Source organism: Crocuta crocuta, unplaced genomic scaffold (genome assembly GCF_008692635.1).
Source record: "Crocuta crocuta isolate KB4526 unplaced genomic scaffold, BGI_CrCroc_1.0 scaffold93, whole genome shotgun sequence".
NCBI lineage: Eukaryota > Metazoa > Chordata > Mammalia > Carnivora > Hyaenidae > Crocuta > Crocuta crocuta.
This window is the reverse complement of record NW_027529641.1, coordinates 3,924,076-3,951,737: the sequence shown is the minus strand read 5'-3', so window position 1 is coordinate 3,951,737 and position 27,662 is coordinate 3,924,076.

The window sequence follows — 27,662 nt, the reverse complement described above, 5'->3', positions numbered from 1 at the left end:
GGAACCAGGTGGAGAGCTGGAGGAAGAACATTCTCAGGAGGGAATGGCAAGAGGTGAGCTGTCGGGTTGTGGCCCATGGAGAGCTCAGGGGGGCTGGGCAGGGCGAGTGGTCAGGTGAACGCTGGGAAGCGAGGCCGGATCAGCGAGAGATTTGGGCAGGCAGAAGGACTTTGGCTGTCACTCCGTCAGATGGAGTCAGAGTGACCTGATCTGACTTACGTTTCCAAAGGCTCACTTTGACTTTGATGTTAACAGATGCCAGGGGCGAGGACATTCCGGAGTGGGTCAAGGACACCTGTGAGTTAGAAGGCGATGGCAACAGTCCAGGAGAGAGATGATGGTAGCTGGGTGGGTGTGCTTGTAGTCCACCTCTGTGGTATGAAATGGTTAAATGGACGCCCTCCAAGCTCCCGCTGGAGGTGTTTACCAGTGTAATGCTTTGAGGATCGCACCTGGGATAGCGATCAAAATAAACCCTCTTCGGTGTTCATCCAGCGTCTGCCATATACAGGGACCTTTCCATGCCTTATGTCTAATTATCATAAAAATACTCCAAGATAATATGACTGCTTCCAGATTATTCATGGAGACACTGAGGCTCAAAGAGGTTAAGCCGCTGGTCCTGGGCTATACATCTAGTACTTTTCAGAACTGGGCCTCTGTCCCAAACCCATCTGTCTTCAGATCTGCTGTTTATTCATTCGCTCCATCCTAAAGCATCTTGCATATTCCCTTTTCATATGGGATCTGTGAGATGTAGCACCTTTTGGTACTTGAAAATTTTAACAGTTCAAAAAGAAAAGATTCCCATAAGCCATATCTGCCTTTCTATAAGTTTCTGGCAGATGACTGCCCCCTATCTCCACGTTTACCGAAAAAGCATACTGAATCCTTGCTGAAAGATGGATGGGAAATTTTGATATCTTTCTAGAAGTCTAAAGCATACTTTTCTGTTGGAAATGACACTTGTGGATATCCTGATAACACCTCTGATGTCATAAGTGTAAAGGTAAAGAAAGAGAATACATATAAACATTTTAAATAACTTATTCATGGCGTTTTACCTCTCATTAGATCAAATTGTGGTTACTATGACATTTATCTTTCTACCAATTTTGAAATAAAATTGACCCACATCAGCTAAATATTTTACTTCTCTAGAACCATCAGTCAATACCCAGATCATTTTAATAGAAGGAAAATATACTTGATGTAACATGGTATGTCCTTCAGGCCAGGTCTCCTCCAGCCAAGGGGAGCCAAGAAACGAGATGATTGGATAATCAGAACAAAAATCATTTTACCATCAGTGATCTGTGGAATTTAAGAGAAAGTGCTTTGTTTTGTGAGTTACCCACCCATGCAATTTTATCTGTTTTTAATATCAGTGTTGGAACCTGAAGGCATCCAAGACTGTTTTGTTCTTCAGGTATTTTGATGCTCAGCAAACTTGATCCAAGTGAGCCCAGACTCTTGCTAGAGGCTGTGGGTCTTTTCTGCCAGCTCAGAAAATCTTCCTCTGAATGTCTGAAACAATGTGGTCTGAAGTGTAGGCTGAGTCACTGGGAAGGTCAGAAGGACTCTTGAAGCCCCCCCCACCCCCTACTTGAACCTGAGCCTAACCCGGTGTAGGTGGCTACAGGTGTCTTGACTCAATATTCAGCCTGAAACAACTGTTAGGAAAGAATAAAGGGCTGTGTTTCTTTGTTTTTTTGTTTGTTTTTTTTGTTTTGTTTTTTTGGGTTTTTTTTTTTTTTGGTTGTTTTGTTTTGTTTTTACTGGAGCCCTGGTTTTGCTACCTGGAAAGGCTGGTGCTTGTCAAGTGCATCCGGACATCGGTTGGGGCAAGGTCAAGTGTAAGGGTGGATGATTGCAGCTAGAATGCTAACAGGTTAAACAGCAGTGGCTCCGAGATGAGACATTTTATTCCCGTTCTGGGAATGTTCTGCCAATGCATTCGTGTAGTGTAGGTCTCTTGAGATTTCTCAGGTTCGTCCCCCACTTCTTTGCTGTGCCTACCTACTTCCTCCCCCACATGCTTAGGCAGACAATTCCTAAACATCATTAGCATCAGACTCTATTTGAGGGCAAAGATGAGGTATAGGCATACTACGTATGTCCCTTCTCTCTTCCTTAAAAAGCACAATCTGAAAAAAAAAAAAAAAGCACAGTCTGGTCAGGGTGCCTGGGTGACTCAGTCAGTTAAGAGTTTTTCCTTTGGGTTTCGGCTCAAGTCATAATCTCACAGTTTCTGGGTTTGAGCCTCACATCAGGTTCTGCACTGACAGTGCGGACCCTGCTTGGGATTCTCTCTCCCTCTCTCTCTCTTTCTCTCTGCCCCTTCCCCACTTGCACTGTCTCAGTCTTTCTCAAAATAAATAAATAAACTTAAAAAAGATAATATGGCCTTAATCATAAAACTGAAATGCACCATAGGCACATATCTTGTATGGGTTCTGTTCAACTCAAACACAAGAAAGTACATCCTATATGTAGACTTACAAAGTCTAGGTGTGGTCTGGAAGCTTTTTTTTATGTTTATTTTTGAGAGCGAGAATGAGTGAAGGAGGGGCAGAAGGAAGGTGTAGGATAGAAGAGATGAAGCGGCTCCACGCTGAATGCCGGAAGTCTGACGCCGGGCTCGAACTCAGGAACCGAGCTGGGAGATGATCACCTGAGCCCAAGACTGATGCTTAACCGACTGAGCCACCCAGGTGCCGTCTGCTTGGAAGCCCTTAGGGACGTGGCCTTTCCAGGTCCACTGCAGACCAACTTAACTAGAATTTGCATTTTGGGGTGCCTGGGTGGCTCAGTCGGTTAAGCGTCTGACTTCGGCTCAGGTCATGATCTCACAGTTCGTGGGTTCAAGCCCCGCTCAGGCTCTGTGCTGACAGCTAGTTCAGAGACTGGAGTCTGCTTCAGATTCTGTATCTCCCTCTCTCCCTGACCCTCCTCTGCTCACACTGTCTCTGTCTCCCAGAAAAAAATAAAACATTAAAACATTTTTAAAAGGAGAATCTGCATTTTAACATCCTCCTCTGGGATCCCTTAAAAGTTTGAGAGGCACTGTGTCTGGGAATAGTGCGTATGCCCCTGGCTGTGTGAACGTGGGCGCACTATTTAACCTGCTTTGCCTCAGCTTCCTCATCAACACAGTTGCATCCGCTGAGGCTGGAAAAGGGGAGGGGTGTCCGATGCCCAGCCTGGTGTTTGGTGGAGAGCAGGGGTCACGGCGAACTGGGGCCCTTTGTCCTGCAGGCTGAGTGCAGTGCTCTCTGGGAGTTGGAGACATGTGACTGTGGCCTTGGACAGGCAGCTCAGGAAACGCAGCCAGCCCTGACTCACAGGGAGCGGCGGGCTCTGCTGCGATGCGAACCACCTGCCAGGCTCGTCCCAGCCCCCACCCGCAGAACACTGCACACAAGTGCCAATCAGCGGCAATGAACCCCAGTGGGCCGCCAACAACAGGTGTCTCATTAAACATCTCTCGTCCTCCCCGGCTTAGCCACTGACAGGCACCGAACTCACACTCAATCACGGCTTAATCACAGCCAGACTCCATTAACAAGTCATACTAATTACCAACTTCTAACAGTGTCTCCAGTTTGGAGGCAAAATACCTTATTCTTTTTAGATGAAAACTGGCTTGTGATCCTTCAGAAAGACCCATTGGGTCCTTTAAAAATTGGGATCAGGGGAGGAGGTAGGGGTAAAGCTGATGGACCCAGGGTGGGTGCAGCCCAGAAAGGGCACAAGGAGAGGCTCTGTTTGTTTTAATTTTGTGCCTGCTGGTCGCCCACAAGGGTCCAATTAGCTTGTTACAGATGCTTTTACTGGTTCCATACTCTTGTCTCATCCTTCCTTCTTTTAAAAAAAATTTTTTTTTTCTAGAAGGGATAAACTTGTAGCACAGATTGCTGGCCTGCAGGCATCCAAAGATCAACAACTAGTTTTCTGTGATCGAACCCCCCTGTGAACCGTGAACACTCATTTGCAGAATTCCTAATGCGTGGGCTGAAGCAGGGAGGAGGCTCATCCTGTGTTGGAGGTGCGTCTACCAGGATCCGGTGCATTTTTTAAATGACCAGAAGGTGTGTATTCTTGGAATGAGAACAACTTTTGTAGACTTGCTTTTATGCCTTTTTCAATTGTATTTTGAATCAGAATAAAATTATTATTGTTGTTATTATTATTCCTTGCATTACCTTTTCCATTGCAAAGCATTCCATTTTATTATTTGAAAGAGATCTTACTCTTTAGAAGAACTTATATGATATGATATGATGCTATAGAACTTATTCTATGCTATGTATAGAATATCCATTGCCAGTCAAATGTAACAAACAAACAAAAATGAATTCCTTATTAGACTGGATGTGCTCATGGACCCAGCCCATGGACGGTAGGCACTCTGGTGTCAAGGTCACGGAGGCCAGCACCATCGGTTCTGGGAAGGGTTAGGGCAAGAGGCAAAACTACCATAAAATAAGGCAGAAATTTGGGTGATTACCATCTGTCCCAATCTTCTTTCATTGTTCCAGTTGAGGGGCTCTGTAGCCCAAATACTTGAATCAATTCTACCTTTAACTGAAGAATTTGGGAGGCACCTGGCTGGCTCAGTCAGCAGAGCATGTGGCTCTTGATCTCAGGGTTGGGAGGTCAAGCCCCATGTTGACTGTAGAGATTACTTAAGAATCAAATCTTAAAAAAACAAATGAAAGACTTTGAGATGGAATCAAAATCATGTTTTGAAATCTATGATGTGTTCCTTAATGGATATGTGATAAGGGTTCTGATTTGTAGAAAATGTTCCTTTTGAAATTTCTTTTCTAAGAATTCTAGAAGTTTCCATGGGTCCAGCCAGCAAGTTTTCCCCTCCTTTCATATTTTCAGTTATTCCAACTCCAAATGATCAGATTTAGTTTCTGAAGCGGGGAGGGGGGGTGGTGTGTGGATACCACTTGATGGCACTCATTGGAGATGATGAGTGTGATCTTGGCCATAGAAAAGTCATTAATTGCACACGATTAAAGTCTTATAGGTATGTTCTCTAACCACAATGGAACCGAATTAAAATCAGTAATAGAAACATATATGGAATCTCCCCCAAAGAGTTGGGAAACAATGTACTTCTGAAAAGCACATAGGTCAATACAAAATTCAAAAGGGACATTAGACAGTATTTTGAATTGAATTAAAATAAAACTCGCCATATCAGAATTTGTAGGGTCCTCCTAAGGCACTACATGGGGGAAATTTAAAGTCCTATATGCTTTTATTATGAAATAAGTAAAGTCTCAAGTCGGTGTCTTCAGGTTCAATCTTAAGAAAATAGAAAATATGCACCAAATAAATCCAAGGTAATAAGAATAAAGGAACTAAGAAATATCAAAGTGAAATTAATGAAATAGGAGACAGAAAAACTTCTGAATGAGTCAATGAAATAAAATCTAATTCTTTGGGAAGATTAATAAAATTGATAAATCTCTGGCTGAACTGGTAAGGAAAAAGCAAGATATGAATTACCAATACCAAGAACTATGTTGGTGACATACATCAGATTCTACAGATATTACATATATATGGAGACAATATTATGAACAACTTCAGGACAATAAATCTGACAATTAGGTCAAATGGCCAACTGTCTTCAAAGTTATAAACTAACAATGATCAATCAAAAATAGCTTTATATCTACCAAAGAGATTTAATTTTTAGTTTAAAGCATTCTCTCTCTCTCTCTTTTTTAATGTTTTATTTATTTCTAGGAGAGAGAGAGAGAGAGAGACAGCATGAGCAGAGGAGGGTCAGAGAGAGAGGGAGTCACAGACTGAAACAGGCTCCAGGCTCTGAGCTGGCAGTCAGCACAGAGCCCGACACGGGGCCCTAACCCACGAACCGCGAGATCATGACCTAAGCGAAAGTCGTTTAACCCACTAAACCACCCAGGCACCCCAGTTTAAAGCATTCTCAAAAGACAATTTCAGGCCCAGGGAACTCTGCCAGTGCATTTTGCCAAATATTTAGGGGAAAAAAACCCAACAACAGTTTACAAACCCTAAAAAAAGATTTGAAAAGAAGGGAATATTTTAAACTAATTCTTTGAGGCCAGCACTTCACTGATACCAGAATGAGAAAAAGATATTACAAAAAAAGACAACCATATACCTATATAGCTCATAGAAATACATGGAATTAACAAAATTTGATCAAGTGAAATACAATAATATATAGGAAGGGTAATACAGAGGATAAAGAGAGGTTTATTCCAGAAATGCAGAGTTGTTTTAATGTTGGAAAATATTAATTGATGTTATTCTTATGTTATCCTAATAAATAATGAAAATCCTATGACCATTTCATTAAATAAAAATAAAGCATTTTGAAAAATATCCAACATCCATTCTTTTTTTAAGAGTTTATTTTTGAGAGAGAGAGAGAGAAAGAAAGCACAGGGGAGGGGCAGAGAGAGAGAGGGGGACTGAGGATACTAAGTAGGATACGCTGACAGCAGAGAGTCTAATGCAGGCTTGAACTCACCAACTGGAAGATCACAACCTGAGACAAAGTCAAATGCTTAACCAACTGAGACACCCAGGAACCCCTAGTTCTCACAAATTTTAATCAACATTATACTGTAAGTTCCAATTAGGCAAAAAAAAAAAAAAAAAAGGGGGGAACTCACATTAGAGGAGAAGAAATGTAACTGTATTCACAGACATGATGTAGAAAATATGTAGAAAATCCAATGGAATCTCTAAAACTATTAGAACTAATGTTAGTTTACCAAGATAGTAGGATATAAGATCAATATATAGAATACAGTTTTGTTGCTATTTACAAGCAACAAACAAATAGAGACAGCGATTATAAAGAAAGTACATTTACCATAGCATGAAAAATATAACAATTATTAAAATAAAACATAAAAAGTAATTTGAGTCTTGAACGTAAAACCTAAAGCTACAAAACTTCTAAAGGAAAACAAGTGAAAATGTTTGTGGTCTAAAGTTAGGCAAAGACTCCTCAGTGACAACACAATGGCTGAATCCTAAAACAAAAAATTGGTAAACTGGACTTCATCAAAATTGAAAACTTCTACCCTTCAATGATACTATTAAGAGAATGAAAAAAAAATGACAAGTCACAGACTGAAGAAAGTATTTACAAAGCATATCTGATAAGGGGCTTGTATCCAGAATACATAAAGGAACTTTTGAAATTCAACATAAAAACTAGTAGCTCAATAAAAATAAATGGGCCACGGGTCCAAGAAGATACCTCACAAAGAAGATATATGGATGGCACATAAATGCATGGAAAGAGCCTCAACATCATTAGTCCTGAGTTAAAATGTGCCAATTTGTTGCTAACACACTTAAAATCAAAAGCTTGATGTGATAAAGATATATTCTGCGTGGAGACTATAGATGCAAATTCCAGGCACAGGGAGATAGTACCACTAATAGAATGACTAAAATTGAAACTGATCACAGCAAGTGTTGGCGGGGATGTGTAGCAGTTAGAACTCTCACACACTGCTGGTTGATATCTAAGCCGGAATGGCCACTTTAGAAAACAGAGTGGCAGTTTTTTTGGGAGTCAGGATGAGAGGGGAGAGAGCGGGGAGACAGGAAAGGAAAAAGAAGGGGTGACCAAGGGAAACAAGGAAACGTTTGGAAGTAACAGATCCGTTCATTATCTTGATCGTGGTGATGTTTTTCATGTGTATACATATAACACAATCTACCAAATGTTACACTTTAAACATGTAAAGTGTTTTGTACTTCAATTATATTTCAATGTAGCTATTTTTATGTTATGTGTATTAAAATTTTTTGAAGTCAAGTTTTAGTCTTTGTTAATACATGGGGGAAATTAGGTTTTTCCTTTACTTGTGTTTAGGTCCTGGAAAATCCATGGTGCATAGTTGTAGTGGAAAGGGAGAGTTAGCTCTTCTCTGAGGTGTTCTCCTTCCTTTGTATAATCCATTGTCCTTAATGTGTGCCAAATCCCACTTTATTAGTTGACGGACCCATCATCCTTTATTTTTTTTAATGTTTTATTATTTATTTCTGAGAGAGAGACAGCGTGAGCAGGGGAGGGTCAGAGAGAGAGGGAGACACAGAATCCGAAACAGGTTCCAGACTCTGAGCTGGCTGTCGGCACAGAGCCCAACGCGGGGCTCGAACCCACTAACTGTGAGATGGTGACTTGAGCAGAAGTTGGACGCTTAACTGACTGAGCCACCCAGGAGTCCTGCCCCCATCGTCCTGTTATGAGACTTTCAGGTCAACAGAAATTGACTCACAGCTACCCCTCCCTAAAATCTCTGATTGCAACTTAATTGAGAAGCAGAGCATGTTGTATTTTTTTTATTAGAGGGTGCCTTGTGAATGACAGATGTGCTCCATGATGTACCACTGTGCACATCCTGTGTTAAAATGTTCAGTTTGTTGCTAAAACACTTATAATCAAAAGCTTGATGTGACAAAGATATATCTTGTGCACAGGGGCTATGTTGGCACTTGCTTAAATATGAATCAAGGCTTATGCTCTGGGACTAAGAACAAAGCTACTCTAAGTGGTTGCACTGGTGAGCCAACCAGAAGCCAAGTTAGAAATGGAAGATTTGATGGCTTTTGTATTTATACAGAGTTTAAGGATCCAAACCTGCCAAAAGAGTATTATATACTCTTAATCATTCGGCTATCAACTCATTAAAATTTGTTTTCCAAATCTAAGAAACAAAACAAAGAAAAAATAGAGAAAAACCAAAAAACAGACTCTTAACTAGAGAGAACAAACTAGTGGTCAGCAGGGAGGAGGTGGATTAGGGATGGGTGAAATAAGTCAAGGGGATGAAGAGACACTTATCTTGATGAGCACCGAGTAATGTACAGAATCACTATATTGTGCACCTGAAATATAATGCTGTATGTTAACTATACTGGAATTCAAATTAAAAAAAAAAAGAAACATCCTTCAAAAGATTTGTTTTCTGACACTTCAAAGCACTGATTCTATCTTAAGTTTTTCCTAAACTCTGTTTGTCTTTTTCTGAATGCATCTTTATTATATAGTGGTATTTTCTTATTTTATTCACAGTGTGAGGATTTTGAAGAAGGACTTGACTTTAAAATGTAAACGAATTCAACGTAAAATGAAAGGGCAGAAATTTCTAATTTGGCCACAGTTAGTGAGGTAATAAAGATCAGAAATGATTTCTGAACTTTGTGAGAACTTGGGAAAGTTTAAAACTCTTGGTGACAATATTTAACTAAAATGAGTTTAAAGAAAGCTGGAGGACTTCAACTGAATTAAACTATGTGCACAGTAGACCAGCAGCCCAACGGATGGTCCTGCTTGGCCCCTTTGATGTAGTAATGTTCAATAATTCATCCTAATTTCCAGAAGTCCAGTAATCCCCAAAGAGAGAGGGAGAGAGAGAATCTTAAGGAGGCTTCACACTATCAGCACAGAGCCGGACATGGGACTGGATCTCATGAACTGTGAGATCATGACCTGAGCTGAAACCAAGAGCTGGCCGCTTAACTGACTGAGTCTCCCAGGTGCCCCAGTGAATCATCAATATTAATAAATGTTAACAGTAAGTAACATACCCACTCACTTGGTCATTTGATCATTCACTCAGAAAACATTTTTCGAGCACCTTCTACGTGCCCAGCACTGTGCTAGATTCCAGGCCATAGGACATTTTCTTCCATTCCTTCTTTCAAGGAAGAATCTTGTGAAATTGTCTTTATGTATCTTAACAGTGTTTTGTCCCATTCAGGCTGTTATAATAAAGGACCATAGACAGGGAGGCTTAGAAAGAACAGAAATTTATTTTCTTACAGTTCTGGAGACGGGAAGTCTGAGGTCAGAGTGTCAGCATGGTCAGGTTCGGATCAGGACCCTCTTTGGGGTGGTGGACAGATGCCTTCTGGTTGATTCTCACATGGCAGAAAGAGAGAAAGAACGCTCTTGGGGATATCATTAATTAGGGCACTAATCCATCCATGGGGTCTTCACCCTTATCTGATTATCTCCCAAAGGCCTCACCTCCTAAATCTATCATACTGGGGGGTAAGATTTCAACATATGAATTCGGAGGGAGACACATTGAAATAACAAACATATTACACAGCCTCTTGTTCAAGCCCATTTGTGACGAGTAACTTTTCTGAAGTTTATGGACTTTTCCATATTGTGCTACCTTTAATTTTCCCCCAGTTCATTCATCCTCTCCTCCCTCATAACAACCCTCATTATGCAGCAAATTTTATCAAAGGGGCGAGTGGGGAGGGCTTTTGCAGTTGCCATTTTTATTATGTAAGCTCTTCATTATGTAAGTTCTTGGGGTCTTGAGGTGTGAAACCTTCCCTGAAGCATGGTTAGGGTCACCTGATGGATCTAGGGGCTGGTGGCATATCTGGGTGCAACGATACAATCACATTTCAATTGTGTTCTTTCTAATATCTCATATCAAGTTAGGTACCTAAATCTAATACGGCAGAAGGGAAAAAGTAAAGGTTCTTGTGTCTAAGTAACTATGATCTAACTCTAACAGCAGGCTATAGAGACTCTTAGGCAGGTGACAGAGAAAGACTTCAGATGCCCTGCATTTTCTTGCCCTATAAGGTGGTATTCCCCACCACTGAGGGATCAGGGAGGGCATAGAAAGAGTCTGTGGGGAGTTCTACTGGGCTCCTCTACAACCCATTACAATTCCGAGTCCTCTAATCCCTGACTCAGTGTAGGCAAATTTCAATATGATCATTTGTAGAGTTTAAAAACCTTTTTTTCAGGAGTCTAACTATCGCAGTCCAACTTACTGGGTTGACCTTGAGCCGATGATTAATTTCTCAAGAACTGAGTTGCCTTTTCTTTGAGATGAAAATAAAAGTATCTGCCTTGTAGGCTTACTGCCAGCATTAAGTTCCTGCTGGTATCATTATTAGTAATTTCTTACAGGGTGTCAGACATATATTTAAGAACTAGAACCATGAAGGTAGAGAGTGAGTTCCTGACCTCAGAGGCACCATGGACTAAGGAAGAGACAGACATTAAGCAGGAGAGTAACACAATGTGGTAGGTGTGGTGATAGAGATGGTGGCCTCCTATTGTGTCATAGGGGTTAGGAAGCCTTAGCCTGGGTGGCCTAAGGAGAGAAGGGGAGAGGGATGGGGTGGGGAGCTCAGGTGCCTGCAGAGGCATGGACTGGAGAAGAGATATGTGAGGGCAGGGCTGGTGAGCAGCTTGCTGCAGATGCAAGAGGGGTAGGAGCTGTGGCTTGAGCAGAGTGGAAGACCTTGTATGCCGTGCCCAGGGTCTGGATCTTGATCTTATTAGATGACAGGATGGAAGACTATTCAATAAGGAGGTGATAAGGTGGTAGTAACCTTTTGGATGGAATGCTTTTGTGGCCATTAGGTGGTACCCGAAGGCAGAGAGGCCAAGATGGGTCTGGACAAGGGCAGCCACAGTGACCATAGAGAGGAAGGGAGGTTTTGGAGTTACCCCCTAAGAGCGATGTGCCAAGGGGATTTCCAGGGTTTAGTGGAGAAGACAACAGTTGGTTGTTGAGGTATGAAGTCTGCATGTATATGTGATGGCAATGAGAAGGCCAATAGTAAGGTGATAGCAAAAGCATCAGACTTTTGCCGTTTGTGATTCAGGAAGAGCCATGTGTGGGCATGCTTGGATTGGAAGAACAGCAGGGAGGGGAAGGAGGAAACTGGGCACAATCCCCATTTCTCCAATTTGAGAAATAGGGATGAACAGAGAGGAACAGACTGGGAGGAGAGCAGTGGATGTCGGGGCAGATTTGCTCACCCTCCCCTTCCTCTGCCTCTTCCTCTTCCCTCTGGCTCTGAGCAAGCCTCAACCTGTTCAGTAGGTGATAACCGGGTTGCAAGGGAATCCAGATGCTTCTGGAACTGTAAACAACTGTGGGAGACAATTGGGAAGGAGGATTGCTGAGCCTCTGGTCTTGAACTCCTGCATCTGATGGGTTTTTGTACATTAGCAATGGGCCATGCCCTCTGGGGATAGGATAGTGCCTTCTGCTAATAGCAGCACAGGGATGCTAACTAGCATCCACACTCATGGAAACATGGATCCTGTAGAGCCCTCTGAACTCTTTGTTTTGTTCTTCTTGACATTCCAGACTCAGCTTCTTTGGTGGACATATTCTATCCAACATCCAATTTAAATGACTTCACTGGAAGGGGCTGTATTTCCATAATGAGCTCAAACCTAAGGGTAATTTACTAGCTCCATGGAAGGTGAAAGGTACAGAATTTTAATCAAAGGATTCTTATTTTATTTTCCACACTACCATATATAACCCTCCGTATGCCTTTTCTTTTATCGGACATTTGCAGCATCAAGTGATGCTTAAACTTGTACATGATGTTACTCAGGTCTGATTTGAAATGCACCGCATGGGAGCCTACAGTGTTTCTTGGCCCCAAATGGCCTCCTCAAAATGCTTAACCCAAGAGACCAACTACAGAACACACAACAGTATACAGTACGTAAAGCAGTATACTGTATACAGTGTAGACACAGGCTTAAAAATATCAACCTGGGTGCTTATCCCTCGCGTGGCTTTGAAAGGTGAGCTCTTATTAAACACATCAACACAACTACTTTTCTCCAGAAGTTTAAACCCAATACTAGGTACCAACACAGCCTTTTCATGAATTCACAAGCATTTCTTGTTAAGTAAAATCTTTATTTACTGCAGGAAGGAGGAGTCCTCACCCTTCAAGCATCAAAATATGCTGATACCTCTCCCATCTTGAAACCAACACCCCGAATCAACTGCTCTTGACCCATTTACTCAGCTAATGGCCACCCACCTTCCCTGTTCTCACTTAGAGCAAACTTTCTCAAAAGAGGTGACTGCACATCTTTCTCCACTCTCTCCCCTCCCTTTTTTCCATATAGCCACCCCAGCCATGTTCTGGCCCCACATGACAGTTGACATGACTCTTATCAAGGTCACATGTGACCTCCTGTTGCTACATCCCATGGTCAGTTCTCAGGACTCATTTCAGGTGACCGTGAGCAGCATATTCTCTGCCCTCCTCATTGTCGTCCAAGACACCCAACACTTTGTTGGGTTTTCCTCGATTTCATGAATTGCTCCTTCAGGCTCCTTCACTACTTCTTTTTTTCTCCAGACTCTTGATTTTGCACTACCGAGCTCAGTCTTTATTCCTCTTCTCTGCTTAAACCCCGCTCATGATCTCAATTCCATCATGCTGTCAACCTGCAGATGATGCACAAGCTTACATCTTCATCCTAGACCACATTCTTGAATTCCAGACTTATTGCACTGTGGACCACCCACTCACTTCATCTCCCTTCATAAAAGAACTTTCCTTGCCCTTCAGCCTCAAGGAATACAGTTGGCTATCACCTCCAGCTTCAGCACCTTCAAGAGTTGCTACATGTTTGAGCTGAGTCCATGTTCTTCCCAGACAGTGGCCAGCCAATGAATAAAGACAGCAAGGGTATTTGAGCCCGGCCATTTCTGTCCAATGTGGGAATTCTCTGACTGGCAGAACTTAACCCCAGAGCACTTAACTGGCTTGGCCAAGACTTAATCAGATCCACATCACAATCTGTACCTCTCCCAGTCAGATCCTGCTTCCTCCCCCTTAAGTATAACAAGTGGGTTTTTTTTTTCCCCTTTAAGCTCATGAACTCCCAATTCTGTCCCAGTGTCTCCATCCTGGAGAGCTTCATCTGACAATGGCCAACTGCCTGTGACAGCTTTGCAGAGTGGTCTGTTAGCCATCACAAAAGAACATGTCAAAAATCACACTCCTGTTTTTCCCTAGGCTACAGTGACATTCTCCGTCTCGGGGAATGGCAGGTTCGTTCATCTAGAAACTGAGCCAAGAACATTTCTTTCTCTCTCCCTCTCTCACAATCCTCTAATTCATCAGCACATCTTAGTGTCTCTACCTTCACAACATATCCAGACTCTATTCACGTCTCTCTCTCTCTCTCCACTGCCTGCACCCTGTATTATTGCAGTACCCCTTAATAGGACTCCCTAATTCTCTCCTTGATCCCGAGGTTTACCCATATAGCCTGAGTGTCCTTTGAAAACTTTCTCAGGTCAGATCCCCTTAAAGCAGACACAAGATAGAAATTCAAACATACATGAGTTATTTAAGGAAATGTACCCGGGTGAAACTGATAAGGGAATGGAGAAAGGGATAAGGGAATGAACAAGGAAAGGTGTGATTGAGACAAAGTCCCAGTCCCAGCCTAATCCAGGGCAAAGGTGCTCTGGAGTATCATTTATGCCCTAAAGTTTTTCCAGCTTGAAACAAAGGATTAGTGCTGGGCATGAATCAATTCTAGGCTCCAGGCCACCTGGGAAATGTAATATCCAAAGCACTGTGCATCCTCTGTGCTGGTATCCAGGCTCCAGGAGCCCAAGGGCAGTTTGTGACACATAGAAGACAGGGGAGGGGTGCACAGGAGGGCCCAAAAGATTGGATGAAGCTGACGATGTCTGCTACAAAAAATTAGATCATGTCATCCCTTTGATTATAACCTGTAAAGTCTCCCCATTTCCCTTCTACTGGACCAAAAACTTCACATTAGTCTATAAAGCCTAATATGATCTCTCCCTCCCCTACCCCCAATTACTTGTCTATTCTCATCTACTACTCTAATACTCTCCTTCCCTCATCTTGCTCTGGCTCTGGCTTCTGCTACATTTCTAACACTCCAGACATTTCCTCACCACAGGACCTTTGCACTGGTTGTTATCTTCCCCTGGAAAGCTCTTTCTCTGGTATCCACATCATTAAATCCTCCACTGCTTCTAAATCTTCCTACACAGTTCACATCCTCAATAGGATGAGATATTCTCAACCTTCTGAGCCCCCTAATTAAAACTGTAATCTGCCTACACTGTGACCTGTTGTTTTCCTGACTTCTCTCACTATGATCTATTTTTTCTATAGAATTCACCCTCTTGTAAAGAGAACTTACCACCTTGTATTAAATAATGTAGTTGGTTTGTTGTGTTTATTATTTATTGTGTTTCTTTTGATGCAATGTCAGCAGCAGGACGTCTGTTTTGTTCACTGGTGTGGACCAAGGACCTAGAACAGTGCCTGACGTATAGGTTTCTCAATAGATAATGATCACATTGATGCTAAAGGGTACAATAAGGGTTAGACTCTCTGCACTGACCATCCTAACAACAGCTATGGTGAATGTTTTTAAAATGTATTTCACTGCTTTGTGAACTAGAACACACACCTCACTGTGGGAGATTCCTTAAGGATGTTTCTTCATGATGCTTGCTTCTGGAGGGATGAGTTAGACCCTGGGATGGATGAAACAAATGTCGTAGAAGAAATGAGGCTGACTATTTTATCTTAAAAGCCAATGATATGCTGAAGCAAGCTGTGTGAGGACAGAGGCAGTGTGTATTTCTTCTGTGTACTCTTTTGTGTCTCCATACTTACATGCCTAGAGTAAGGACTCAATAATTGTTGAATGAGTAAATGAGTGCCTTTTCTTCTCCTATAGCTTTCTTTTCTTTAATGGGAGAAGGATACGTTTGACCAGTGAGACTAGTTTTGACCTAGGTTTAAGGGTCAGCCTTGAACCTGAGAGTAATTTCACTGCGTGTCAGTTTGGGTGTGGTTCCACTCTGGATGGGTGCTAGGAACTATATTTTGTAAGGTTAAAAGGACAGAACTCTGTTCTTGGTACCAGAATTCTCCACGAATCCCGCAAGAATAAAGTCGGCTCTGGTTCTTTCGAATGGAGTCCCTTTTCCCTTTGACTACCGAGTACGCGCGCATGCGCATGNTCCCGCAAGAATAAAGTCGGCTCTGGTTCTTTCGAATGGAGTCCCTTTTCCCTTTGACTACCGAGTACGCGCGCGTGCGCACACACACACACACACACACACACACACACACACACACACACACACCACACATTCCTGGTGTCCCTGGCGGGCAGGGCCCAGATGGCTGCTGATGGACTTCCTTCTTACTTCTATGCCACCTGCCAGACTTGTCTCTCCCAAATGACCTATTTCTGGACTTTAAATGGTTCCCATGTTAATTGTTTTGCCTGGAATGTGACTTGTGTCTATAACTATTTTAGTTATTGGACGGTCTCTGGCTGCAATCTCCCTCATTACCAGCTTCTAACGCTCATCTCCTAACCTCTGTTTTTATGTTACCTGCAAAGCAGATAATTGTTTTAGGTTCTAATTCAACCTAACTTGTTCTGCTATGATTAACTCTTTCTCACTAGGCCAGGTAAATATGTCATAAAGTAAGCCACATATTAGAGAAACTCAGATGTAACTTAAAAACCCATTCTCAAATTTGTGTAAACCCAATGCAGGCGGCTTTACTCTGATTGGAGTGACTTGATTCTACCCCTGAAGCCCACCACCATTCGGTTAACATGAATATCTCTAGACACACTATTTACCTCCTGCTTTAGAACTTGACAGACTCGGGCATTTGGAGTGAACACAATCGGAAATTCTGGAGCTCACATTCCCCTTTGATCAGGGCTTCCTGTGACGTTGCCCTGTGTGCTGCAGTGAATTCCACGTCTATTTCAAGACTGCAGTCATTTGGTAGGCCCTCCCTTCAAAGAATGTTGTTAATCTAGCACTTACAGATGAGAACACCCGCCATCTGCATTTCAGGAAAACAGAATATGAAGAAGGATGCTGTTTAAGCGAGGGATTTACAATTTCACCAAACTGCTTTGAAATGAGTATTTTGCATTTTTCAAGTGCTGTATTCACAATAGAACCACTGAAATATCCCCATAGTGAAGAAGACAGGCTAGACTGGCTGGTATCTAGGCTGTAAATACAACTATTATTGAATTCAGGTGTATTAAAGTTAATATTTCCTTGATTTCCAATTCATGATAAGGAAAGAAAATACTAAGGTCATGGTATTGGTATAGGTAAGGCCCTAAGATATCTTCATTCATGAGCTTTCCAACTGTGTGCCTAAAGTCCCAGATTTCTAATATGTGGTACATTAGTTACAACTGATGAACCAATACTGATACATTTTTATTAACCCAGGCTATAGATAACATTGGGTTCACTCTGTATTATATGTTCTATGGGTTTTGACAAATGTGTAGTAACATGCATCCATCATTACAGTTTCATACAGAATAGTTTTGTTGCCCTAAAAATCCCTTGTGACCCACCTATTCATTCCTCCCCCGAAAACCCTGGTAACCATTGACCTTTTTAATATATATAATTTTGTCTTTTCCAGAATGTCATAAAGTTGAAATCATACAGCCTTTGCAGACTGGCTTCTTTTACTTAGAAATATGCAGCTAAAATCCTTCTTTGTGTTTTTGTGGCTGGATAATTAATTTCATTTTATTACTGATGATACTCAATTAAATGGATATGCCAATCTGTTTATTGATTCACTCATTGAAGGTCTTCTTGGTTGATTACAATTTCTGGCAATTATGAATAAAGCTGCTATAAACATTAATGTGCAGAGGTGTGTGTGTGTGTGTGTGTGCGCGCGCGTGTGTGTGTGTTTCTGTGTAGATACAAGTTTTAAGCTCATTTGGACAAATACTTAGGAGTACTATAGCTGGATCAGATGGTAAATCTATATTTATCTTTGTAATAAACTGCCAAAATATCTTCTTATGTGGCTTGGCCATTTTGCATTGCCATCAGCAATGAGTGAATTCCTGTTGCTGCCCATCTCTCTCAGCATTTGGTATTGCCAGAATGGGACCTCAGCCATTCTAATAGGTTTGTGGTACCGTGTCATTGTTGCTTTAATGTGCAAGCGCTTAATGCCATCTGTATATCTTCTTCCGTGACTTATCTGTTCCGATCATTTGCTCATTGTTAAATTGCGTTGTTTGTTTTCTCGTCGAGTTTTAGGAGTTCTTTATGTATTTTCAACATGAGGCCATTCTCAGCCATGTGTTTTGGAAATATTTTCTCCTGTTCTGTGGCTTGTATTTTCATTCTCTTAACAGTGTCTTGGAAGAGCCCAAGTCTTTATTTTAATGAAGTCCAACCTATCAGTTTTTAATTTGATGAACTGTACTTTGGTGCTGCACCTAGAAAGTCATCACCAAACCCAAGGCCACGTGGATGTTCTCCTTTGTGATCTTCTAAGAGTTATAGTTTTGTGATTTACATGTGGATCAATAATCAATTTTAGGTTAATTTTTGTGCAAAGTGTGTGTCTTGATACATTTTTTGCATGTGAAGTTCTCATTTGATGAAAAGACTTCTATTTTTGTTGAACTGCCTTTGCCCCTTTGTCAAAGATCATTTGACTATATGTATATGGGTCCTTTATGGGCTCACAACTCTGTTTCATTGATCTATTTGTCTATTGTTTAACCAATGCACACTCTTGATCACTGCAGCTTTTTAGTAAATCCTGAAGTTAGGATAAACTGTTCATTTTCAGAATTACATTGGCTATTCTATTATCTGTTTCTATTCTCTTCAATTGTATATAATGTATTTCTCTTTGTGTGAGTTTTGATAAGCTGTACCTTTCAGAGAAACGTTCCAGTTCATCTATGCTGTTGCATTTGTGGGCATACAGGAGTTCACAATATTTCCTTGTTGTCTTTTTAATGTCAATGAGATCTGTCGTGAAGACCTCCTCTTTCATTTCTGATATTATTAGTGTGTGAGAAAACTCTTTTTTTCTTGTATAGCCTGGCTATAGGTTTACCAATTTTGTTTATCCTTTCAAATAACTGGCATATAATTTTTATCGATTTTCTCCATTTATTTCTTGTTTTCAGCGTCATTGATTTTTGCTCTACTCTTTATTATTTTTCTTCTACTTACTTTGAATTTAATGTGCTCCTTTATATCCAGTTTCTTAAGATAAAAGCTTAGATTACTGATTGTACATCTTTCTTTTCTAACATGTATCCAGTGCTCTGCATCTATTTTTAAGCTCTGTTTTTGCTACATTTGGATATGTTGTATTTTTATTTTTGTTCAGTTAAAAGTTTGTTTTAATTTCTCTTGAGATTTCTTCCTTGACCCATGTGTTACTTCTAACCATTTTGCTTAATATCCCAACATTTTTGGATTTTCTATCTATCTTTCAGGGATTGATTTCTTCTTCTTTTCTTTTTTAAAAAATTTTAATTTTTTTAAAAACTTATTTCTGAGAGAGACAGACAGTGTGAGCAAGGGAGGGTCAGAGAGAGGGAGACACAGGATCTGAAGCAGGTTCCAGGCTCTGAGCTAACTGTCAGCCCAGAGCCCAACATGGGGCTCGAACCCATGGACCCTGTGATCATGACCTTAGTCGAAGTAGGACGCTTAGCCGACTGAGCCACCTAGGGGCCCCCAATGATTGATTTCTAGTTTAAATCTATTATGATCTGAGAGCATACTTTGTATGATTTTTATTTTTTTAATTAAAAAATTTTTAATGTTTTATTTATTTTTGAGAGAGAGAAAGAGAACATGAGCAGGGAAGGGCAGAGAGAGAGAGGGAGAGGCACAGAAACTAAAACAGATTCCAGGATCTGAGCTGTCAGCACAGAGACCAATGCTGGCTAGAACTCACGGACTGTGAGATCATGACCTGAGCTGAAGTTGGACACTTAACTGACTGAGCCACCCAGGCGCCCTATTTTTTTTTTTTTTAATATTTAAAAAGTGTCTTTTGTAAGTTAGAATGCAGCCTATCTTGGCATATCTTCCAAGTGAGCTGGAGGAGAATATGTATTCTGTTGTCATTGGATTAAGTATTCTATGAATGCAGATTAAATCCAGTTCATTAATGGTGCTTCTCTGTTCAATTATATTCTTATTTTCTTCTGTTGGGTCTGCCAGTTACTGAAAGAGGAGGGTTAGAGCCTCCACCTATAATAGTGAATTTGTCTATTCTCCTTCAGTTCCATCACAGTTTTTATACCATGTATCTTGATGCATTTTTTTTAGATACAAACACACTCAGGGTTGTTATATCTTACTAGGGCATTGGTCCCTTTATTATTATGTAATGCCTCTCTTTATTCTTGATAGTTTTTCTTGCTCTGAAGTCTACTTCGTCCAAAATTAATACAGTGAGTTCCTCTTTCTTTTGATTAATATTATGATGGTATCTTTTTCCATTCCTTTACATTTAATCAATCTGTATTTTATATTTAAAATGGGTTTCTTGTGGACAACATAAATACTTCAGCCTTGTTTTCTTATCCAGTCTGATCATCTCTGTCTTTTAATCGGTGTATTTAGACCATTCATATATCTTATTTTTTATTTTTTTCCAATTGTTTTTATTGTGGTAAGATACACCTAACATAAAATGTAACATCTCAATCTTAAAAGTTTACTTATTTATTTTGAGAGGGGAGAGGGGCAGAGGGAGAGGAAGAGAGAGAGAATCTTAAGTGGGCTCCATGCTCAGTGTGGAGCCCAACACATTGCTTGATCCCATGAAACAGGAGCTCATGACCTGAGGCAAAATCAAGAGTCAGATGTTCAACCAACCGAGCCACCCAGGTGCACTTCAATCATTTTTAAGTGTACAGTTTAGAGATATTAAATATGTTCATAACATGCTACCATCACCACTACTCATCTCCAGGACTCTTTTTATCTTATTAAGCTCTATAGTTGTTAAATAACAACTCCCCATTTCTCCCTTCCTCCCAGTTACTGGCAGCTACGATTCTATTTTCAGTTTCTATGATATAACTATGTACCTCATATAAGTGGAACCATAGTATGTATCTTTCACTTAGTATAATGTCCTCAAGATTCATTCCTATTTTATTACCCATGAGAATTTCTTTTCTTTTTAAGACTGAATAATATTCCATTGTATGCAGAGACCACATCTTGCTTAATCATCCATCCATCAATGGACATCTGGTGTGCTTCCACATGTTAGCTATTGTGAATACTGCTGGAATGAAAGAATGTACAAATATCTGCTTGAATCCTTGCTTTCAATTCTTTGGAGGTTACATCCAGAAATGGAATTGTTGGATTATAAAGCAATTCTGTTTTTAGGTTTTTGAGGACTGCCATACTGTTATTCACAGCAGATATACCATTTTACATTTCCACTAATAGTGCAAAAGAGTTCCAATTTCTCCACATCCTTCCCAACACTTGTTTTCTGTTGTTTTGATAGTAGCCACACTAATGGGTATGAGGGGGTATTTCATTGTAGTTTTGATTTGTATTTGATTAGTGATGTTGAGCATCTTTTCTTGTGCTGTTTTGACGTCTTTATATCTTCTTTGGAAGAATGCCTATTAAAATCCTTTGCTTACTTTTAAATTAGTTTGTTTGTTTCTTGGTTATTGAATTTTAGTTTTGTATATATTCTAGTGTATTAATCACTTATCAAATACATAATTGCAAATATTTTTACCACTTTCGGGTTGCCTTTATATTTTGTTGATGTGTCTTTTTTAAAGTTTATTTATTTATTTTTGAGATAGATAGATGATAGATAAATAGATAGATGATAGATAGATAGATAGATAGATAGATAGATAGATAGATAGATAAATAGATAGATAGAGTGAGCAAGCTAGCCAGCAGGGGAGGGACAGAAGGAGAGGGAGAAAACCCAAGCCCTGTGTTGGGCTCTGTGCTGAAAGCTAGCTCACAGCCTGGAGCCTGCTTCAGATTCTGTGTCTCCCCATCTTTCTGACACTCCCCTGCTCACGCTGTATCTCTCTCTCTCTGAAGAAAAAAAAAAAAAAGAGTCAGATGCTTAACCAATCAAGCCACTCGGGCACCCCTGTTGATGCACCAACGTTTTTGAAGTCCAATTTGGCTACCTTTTTCTTTTGCTGCCAGTGCCTTTGCGGTCATATCCAAGAAATCATTGTCAAATCCAATATTAGGAATTTTTTGCACTTTGATTTCTTTTAAGAATTTTATACTTTATGGTCTTATATTTGGGGCTTTGATTGATTTGGGATTAATTTTTGTATATGGTGTTCAACTTTATTCTTTTTGTGTGTGTGTGTGTGTGTGTGTGTGTGTGTGTGTTCAACTTTACTGTTTTGCATGTGGATATCTAGGTTTCCCAGCACCATTTGTTGAAAACACTGTTCTTTCCCCCACTGTAACTGTTCATAGTACTCTTTTATAATTCTAGTCATTTTTATAAGTTAGGTAGTAACAATATTTTGATTTCTGATTTTTATTAATTTGAGCCTTCTTTATTTTTTCTTAGTCCATCTACTTAAAGGTTTATCTGTTTTGCCGACTCTTTCAAAGAACCAACTTTTGGTGTTATTGATTTCCTCTATTTTTTCCTATTCTCTTTCTTATTTATTTCTGTTCTTATTTGTATTTTACCTTTTCTTATGTTACCTTTGAATTTAGTTTGCTCTTCTTTTTCTAGGTTCTCAAGGCATAAGGTTAGGTAATTAATTTGAGATCTTTCTAGTTTTTAAAATAAGCATTTATAACCTATAATTTTTCTCCTCAGCACTTCATTTGCTGTGTCTCACAAGTTTTGGAATGTTTTGTTTCTTTTTTATTTATCTCTAAGTATATTTTAGTTTCCTTCATGATTTATTCTTTGATCTAGTGATTATTTTAAAATGTGTTATTTACTTTTCACTAATTTATAAATTTTCTAGTTTTTCTTTTGTTATTGATTTCTATCTTTACCTGTTGTGGTCAGAAAAGATAATTTGTATTATGTCTATTTCTTTAAATCTATTGAGATTTAACTTGTAGCCTAACATATAGTTTATACTTGAAATTGTCCCAATGCCCTTGAGAAGAAAGAGCACTTTATTGTTGAGTAGAGTGTTATGTACCTCTATTAGACACAGCTGATTTACTGTGCTGTTCAAGTCCTCTATTACCTTACTTATGTTCTATCTAGTTGTTATATCCATTACTGAGAATGGGGTATTAAAGTCTCAAATTATTATATAATTATCTCTCCCTTTAATTCTGTTAATTTTTACTTTCTGTATTTTGATGGTCTGTTATTAAGTGTACAAATGTTTATAATTGTTATAACTTCTTGCTTTATTGAAGCCTTTGTTAATATGTAATGTCTTTCTTTGTCTTTTGTAAAGTTTTTTGATTTAAAGTCTACTTTGTCTGATATTAATGTCGCCCTTCCTTCTCTCTCTTCACTTTCAATATATTTGTGTCCTTAGATCTAAAGTGAATTTCTTGCAGACAGCATGTAGTTAGAACATGCATTTTCTCCCAATCACTGCCTTTTGATTGGAGAGTTTAGTTCATTTACATTTAAAATAATTATAAGAAGGGACTTGCAGTTGTTATTTTGCAAATTTTCCATATATTTTATATCTTTTTGTCCCTCACTTCCTGTCTTACTATCTCTGTTTTGATCTTTTATAATAAAATGTTCCAATTATTTTCTCACTCTTTATATATATCCTATAGCTATTTTCTTTGCGATTGACCTGGAAATTATGTTTTGCATCCTTACGTTGTAACAATTTAATTTATATCAGCTTAACTTCAATGACATATAAAACTCTGCTTCTTCATAGTTCCATTACCACAATTTCAGTAGTTGATGTCACAGAATTATGTCTTTATATATATCTTATGTGTCCAAAACCACAATTGAATAATTCTTTTTATTGTTATGGGCTTCTCTGTGCTGAGGATAAATCTGAGTTGGAACCTGAAGATGTTCTTACTTCATTTTGGAGCCTGTACTTTCTCCTGGTACATGTGGTAACTTTCTAATTTTCTCCATCTATACAGCTTGTTATGAATGTCCTAAACTGAAATCTGGCTCCCGAAAGGGGAAAAAGAGAAAAAAGAAAGGAGGAGATACAGGGTGCTAGCTATTGAAATGCCCTGGAAGTCACTTCAGCTGGCACAATGGGAAGGGGTGTAACAACAGTGTCTGCTTGCCTCTTTGTCTGCATCTCTGAAATCAGAAGCAATAATTAGTGATAAGAGCACAACTTCCTAATATTTGGAGGACAGGGACCTTTTGTCCACTCAGACACCAAGCTGCTTGCAAGTGAGCCCTGAGCAGCTAGTGCAGAGCTAAGATTTAAAATTGGATGAAAGTAACTTTAATTTACCATCCTAGCCTTTCCCAGGAAGGTGCATGTTTCTAACGGAGTCCAGAGTTCCAAGGTAGTTACACCAGACAGATTCTGAGAGTGCAATTGTCTGGGTGAGGACATAGCATCATGGTGCTTCTTACTCTGCCATTTTCCCATAATCCTCTTCAAGGCCATTTATATTTAAAGTGATGACCAACATAGTTGGATTCATATCTATCATTATTAACTTGCAACTCTTTTCTACTCATTGTCCTAATTCTTTGTTTCTTTTTCTTTCTTCTACTATTTTCTGCTTTTTCTAGTTTTAACTGAGTATTTCATATGATTCTATTTTCTTTCCTGTCTTAGTATACCAAATATAGTTTTTAAAAATTTATTGTTGTCCACTAAATTGCAAAATCTAAGTTTACTTAGATTTACAACTAATCTAAGTCCATTTCAAATAATACCACACTGATTCACAAGTTATTTGGGTACCTTATACATACAGTATTCTTAATTCATCCCTCTCATACTTTGTTAACATTGTTATCATTCATTTCATTATGCATGAACTATAAATGTCCAATATATTGTTGCTATCATCATTTAAAAAAACTTTTCTGTTACATTTGTTAAGAATAAAGAAACTGAAAGATTTACATTTATACATATTTTACTTTATATATTCCTCTTATTATTATTTTTTTTGTTACAGAGAGAGACAGAAAGAGAGAGAGAATCTTAAGCAGGCTCTATGTTCAGCATGGAGCCCAATGCAGGGCTTGATCCCATAACCTTGAGATCATGACCTGAGCCAAAATCAAGAGTCAGATGCTCAACAAACTGAGCCACATAGGCTCCCCAATATATATTCCTTTTCTAACTCTTTATATAAATATTAAGTATATCATTTTACTTCTCTATGAAGAACTTGTTTTAACATTCTTGCAAGGAAGGTGTAGTGACGACCAATTCCCTCAATTTCTATTTTTCTGTGAAAGTCTTTATTTCTTTATGTTTAAAAGACAATTTTCTTGGATACATAATTCTAGATTTAAAAAAATCAACATTTGCTTTCACTTATTCTCATTTTATGTTCATAGTTTCCTACGAGTTCTCTGATGTAATTTTTATCCGTGTTCATCTATAGGTAAGGTGTTTTGTCCCCCCTCTGGCTTCTTTCTAGATTTCCTTTATGTTCTTCTAACTTTCTTTACTGTGGTTTGATGTCTAGCATTAATTTTGGAAAATTCTCAGACATTATTTCAAATATTTCTTCAGTTCCTTTCTCATTTCTGGTATTACTACTGTGTGTGTTACAACTTTTGTAATAGTCCCACAGTTATTTGTTGTCCTTTTTTTTTTTTCATTTGTTTTATTTTTTCTTTACTTTTCAGTTTGGGAAGTCACTATTGACATTTCTTTAAGCTCACTGATTTTGCCTCAACTATGCGCAGCCTACGGATAAGCCCACCAATGGCATGCTTTATTTCTTTTACCATGTTTTTGATTCTTAGTATTCCCTTTTCATTTGTTTTTGTTTCCATCTTGCTTTTTGTATTACCTTTTGTTCTTGCATGTTGTCCACATTTTTCCATTAGAGGCCTTGGCATATTAATCATAGTTTTTATTTTACTTAATTTTTTAATTTAATTTAATTTATTTTTATTTTTGAGAGGGAGACAGAGCGCAAGTGGGGGGGGCAGAGAGAGAGGGAGACACAGAAACCAAGGCAAGCTCCAGACTCTGATCTGTCAGAACAGAGCCCGATGTGGGGCTCAGACTCATGAACTGCGAGACCATGACCTGAGCTGAAGTTTATCTCTTAACCAACTGAGTCACCCAGGCACCCCTATTCATAGATTTTTAAATTAATGGTCTGATAATTCCAAAATTTCTGCCATATAGTGTGTCTTATTCTCATATTTGCTTTTCTTTTCAGACTATGTTGTCTTTTAGTATGACCTGTAACTTTTTGTTGAAAGCTGAACCTGACATATTGGGAAAAAGGAATGGAGATAAATAAATGTGTAGTGGGAGGTTTTATGTTTACTTTGCTAGGATTTCCATTGTATTTACTCTTTGCTGTACTTCCAAGTACACATTTCTTCATGTGTTCTGGTTTTTGTCTCCCCTGTTGTCTTTGGGTTTCCATAGAGGTTTCTTCTTAAATAGGTATGAGACTTGCAGTTCTTTCTGTTGTATTCCTGTTATTATACAGGAACCTTATTGAGGTGATGATAACATATGGGGAGGAGGGGAAGCATTCTCTAATCCTATGACGATGTCTCAGCCTCATAATGAGCCTGTGACCCTGGGCTGTGGCCGTCACAAATGTTTCTCAGCTTATTTTAGCCTCTTACTGAGACAGAAAGGCTAACGGGAGCTAGAATTGTATATTTCCATTTTTAAGGGGAACAGAACACTTAGCACATATTTCAAACTGGTTATTGTTCCCCTTCCCTTGCCAAAAACAACAAGGGATTTTCTCTAATCTTCAAAGTGAAAAGTCGGCAGGAGTCCTAGAGGTATGAGTCATGAAAATGTGCACCCTACTCTTCTTATAACAAGCCTGGGCTCGGGGAGATTTTACCTCTTCAGCTAGTTCATGCTCAGTGTCCAGTAATTAGTCAATTTCCCTTTGAGTATTTTTAACACTTGCTGGTTCCAGGGGTGGGTTTTGCTCCCAATATCTGCAGTCTTCTGTGTTCACCTGTCTTTCTACCTTTGGAGTAGCAGTGTACCACACTGACCTTAATTCTCCGAAGGATCTAAGAAGAGTTCCTGATTTTCAGTTTATCTTTTAAAAAGATCTTCATTTATCTTTTTCTGAGGATGGAAGTAATGACTTCCAAGCTCTTTAGGCGTTGCTTGCGGGACCACAAGCCCAGCATATTTTTATTACGTTTGTGATTAATGTATGTTTGTGATAAAAGTCTATTTTTTAGACATTTGATAATCATTGATCTAGTTCAACATCTTCTTTTTATGGAAGACCAAACTAAACAAAAGAGGTTATATCAGTTGCCTGATATTGTATAAGAATCTGATGACTATGTTAGTAAAAAGCAGGTCTCTAGACTTAGTTTTCTATATGCCAGTGATTAACAATATGAACAAAAATTAGGAAAGCATTTTCATTTACAAGAGGAACCCAAAGAAGGAAGTACCTAGGAATAGATTTAACTGAGGAGGTAAAAAAATTGTATACTGAAAACTATAAAACATGTCTTAAAAAATTAAAGAAGACTTAAATAAATGGAAAAAGATGGCCACGTCATGGATTGAAAAACATAATTTTCGATATCACCCAGAGTGGTCTCCAAATTCAACACAATGCCAACCAAAAGTATGACTTTTTTCAGAAATAGAAAAGCGAATTCTCAAATTCACGTGGAATTTTAAGGGGTTTTTAATAGTCAAAACAGTCTTGGAAGAGAAGAACACGTATGGAAGAGTCATACATTCTGAATTCAAAACTTACCACAAAATAACAGTAATTAAACAAATGTAGGAGAAGCATGAAGACACAGAGATGAATAGAGGAACAAAATGTGGTAAATACACTCAATGGGAT